The sequence below is a fragment of the Perognathus longimembris genome, chromosome 3 (assembly GCF_023159225.1).
Source record: "Perognathus longimembris pacificus isolate PPM17 chromosome 3, ASM2315922v1, whole genome shotgun sequence".
Classification (NCBI taxonomy): domain Eukaryota; kingdom Metazoa; phylum Chordata; class Mammalia; order Rodentia; family Heteromyidae; genus Perognathus; species Perognathus longimembris.
Window position 1 is genome coordinate 51761582 of NC_063163.1, and position 3663 is coordinate 51765244.

The 3663-nt window shown below is 33.5% G+C and overlaps 1 non-coding gene across 1 annotated transcript; it reads left to right on the plus strand.

The window, feature by feature from the left end:
* Positions 1 to 394: 394 nt before the first annotated feature.
* LOC125349763 lies at positions 395 to 499 on the plus strand. The gene has a single exon (XR_007210578.1). It is a non-coding gene; the product is annotated as a U6 spliceosomal RNA (small nuclear RNA).
* The last annotated feature ends 3164 nt before the right edge of the window (positions 500 to 3663 follow it).

The following is a 3663-nucleotide window of genomic DNA, read 5'->3' on the forward strand; positions in this document are numbered from 1 at the left end:
TTGGAAAAACAATGAGTATTGTGGCAAATCTTACATTGTATATGAAGGACATGCTATCCAAAGTAATAAAACCTATCATATATCTCTCTATATATGATATATATAGCATATATTATTTACATAAATATCATAAATATATGCATAAAATATTACTAAAGAAATAATTATATATGTGCTATTTTAGTTATAAGATATCATGGTTCTGGACAAATACCAAGGCATTGAATTATTGAATGAATTTGTTATAGTGTTGATTTCTTTTACCTGACTTCTGGTACTGGCAAAGTATTCAAGTGAACTGTTATTAAATTGCAGATTTTGAGGAAGAAGCATTCAATATTTCACCCTTAAGCTGAAATTTGATGAATCTTTAAAAAAAATACCACTAATCAGCGTGCATTTCCCAAGCACATATGCTGAAATTGTGATGATGCAGAGAAAACAATCATGGCCCTGGCACAAGAATGATAGGCAAGCTTGTGAAAATACCCATATATATTTTAAATCACTTAGACTAAGAAAATTGTGTTCCCATTTTCATAAGGGATTTTAGTTGAAAGGGGGTTAATGATTTATCTCCATTTATTCAAATGAGTATATACCTTTATTTTTAGTTTATTAATGTGATTGATTTTTCTAATGTCAATCCTACCTTGAATGCTTGCAATAAACTTTGCTTGGATATGACATATTATCCTCTCATACATCATTGGATTAGAAGAAGTATTATCTCATGCAGTACATTAAAATTTTTGCTTGTGAATATTAACCAAATTGTTGACTTTTTATCAATTTTAGTATAAAGATTATATTGCCAAAATGGAGAATACATCTTTTCTTTTTATTCTTCAGAAGTATTTTTGTTGTATTGGCTTTATTCTTTTTTAAACATTTGAAAAAAAATCACCAGTGAAGCTACATTAGCTTAGAGTTTAAAAAAATTGTGATGGAGAAAATGAACATTTTAAATTACACATTAAATGCATTTGCAAGTAAAAGACTATTCAAATTTTCTATTATTGATTTAATTTTTGAAAATTGTATTTGACTTGAAAATCTAATTTTTCTGTTAAAACAGCTACAATTGCCCGCTTTCTATTAACTTAGGAATAAAGTATCTTTGTCTATTCTTTCAATTTGTTAGAAAGTTTTGTTATCTTTTTGTAGTTATACAGAGGAGGTGCAATTTTACAATAAATTTTGATCAGTGTCACTCCCTTCAGAATTCTTACTTCCCTTGTGTTACTTTTCTTAATTTTGTGGCATATTTATTTTTGTTTTTTTTTTAATTGTTTTGGTGTAGTTGATATACAGAGGGGTTGCAGTAACATAAATCAGGTACTGTCAGTACAATTCTTTTTAACCATTTTCCCCCTTCTTTTGCTTTCTCCCAATCTTTCTCTCATATCCACACCCATAAAATATCCCCATGTCTTGTGTATACGTTTATGTGATTTGGGGAAGGGAAGGGGAATAACAAAATGGTTAGTCAAAGGACTAAGGGGGAACCAATGTAACAGTGATAGTCAGATACTCACAAGACACTATGTTGGAAATGAACTTTAAAACTTGGAAGGGGAGGGGAGGAGGAGGAATGTGGGAGAAAACCAGGAGGGGGGTAACATTGCTTGACAAGAAATGCACCCATTTCCTTACTTATGTAACTGTAACCTCTCTGTATATTATCTTTACAGTAAAATAAAATATTATTTTAAAGAGTAATATATAAATGATAAAACAAAACAAACTACACGAGAAGATATCCAGTTCATTTTCTACATTGTGTCTGGTGAGTATCACTGTTGTATTTGTTCATCCTGTTCCACCTTTTATGTGCCTTCCCATACCCTCCCAAATACAATCAAAGTAACAAACAATACACAAGTAAAACAGAACAGAAACAGCAATAATGGCAACTAAAGAGTATCATCTCTTGTTTCCTTTTGTTGGAGTTCATGTCACAAAATATTATTTTATATCATCATTTTTCCACAACTATTGAGATTTTTCCCACTAATCCTATGCCCAGAAAGAATGATATTGGGATTTTGTAAGGAAATTGGAAATAATATTGCGATTTGTGAGGAAAGGGAACTTGGAAAATATTGTATTAAGCAAGGTAAGTCTGAACCAAAGAAAGATAAGCTGCATGGTTTCCCTCATTTATAGTAACTAGAATGTTCCTATAAATCTCAGGTAAACACTCTCATTAAAGTCCACACAAAAAGACAAAGAAGGACACTACATATTAATACAAGGAAAAATCCAGAATCAAGATATCATGGTGATAAATGTATACTCACCAAACAAAAGAGGCCCTACATATGTCAAGCGAATTCTCACAAAATTACAGAGCAACATAGACGCAAACACAATCATAGTGGGTGACTTTAACACTCCTCTCTCTCCAAGAGACAGATCCAACACCCAGAGTAAGGGAGCTGAGGACCTAAATAACACCATTTCCCAAATGGATCTAACAGACCTATATAGAACTTTTCACCCTACAGAGACCCAATACACCTTATTTTCAGCAGCCCATGGATCATATTCCAAAATATACCACGTCATAGTGCACACAAAGAACCTCAGCAAATACAAACGTATTGACATCATCCCATGTATTATATCTGATCACAGTGGATTAAAGGTAACCCTCAACAACAAAGGATACCACAGAGGCTATACACACTCTTGGAGACTAAACGCCATGCTGCTATCCAACACTTGGGCCACAGACCAAATTAAAGATGAAATCAACGAATTCATAAGCCACAATGACAAAGAAAACACATCACAAAGAAACCTATGGGACACAGCTAAGGCAGTACTGAGGGGCAAGATCATTGCACTCAGCACCCACATTAAAAGAATGGAAGCAGAGCAGGTGACTACCTTCACGATGAAACTAAAACAACTGGAGAAACAAGAAATGACAGAATCTAAAACGACTAGGAGGGGAGAGATCACAAAGATTAAAGAAGAGATAAATCTGATTGAAAATAGAAAGACCATTCAACAAATAAATAAGACTAAAAGCTGGTTCTTTGAGAAAATAAACAAAATTGACAGACCCCTTGCAAGACTTACAAAAAAAAGAAGAGAAGAGACTCATATACGTAAAATCAGGGACTCCACCGGAAAAATTACAACAAGTACACACGATATTCAAACAATCATAAGGAGCTATTTCCAAAACCTCTACTCAGCAAAAAACAATAATTTTACAGAAATGGATCAATTCTTAGAGAAGTACAAACTGCCCAAACTGAACCAAGAAGAAATAAATCAACTAAATAAACCAATAACTTACGGTGAGATACAGGAGGTAATCAAGAACCTCCCTACTAAGAAAAGCCCAGGCCCAGATGGATTCACCAATGAATTCTACAAAACCTTTAGTGAGGAGCTAGTACCAACACTCCTCAAACTCTTCCGTGAAATAGAAACATAGGGAGAAATCCCAAACTCATTCTACAAAGCTAATATCATACTCATTCCCAAACCAGGCAAAGATCCAACAAAAAAAGAGAACTACAGACCAATATCACTAAAGAACACAGACGCAAAGCTCCTCAATAAAATATTAGCTAACAGGATCCAGAAACTGATCAAGAAAATCATATATCATGACCAAGTAGGCTTCATCCCTCAGTCACAAGG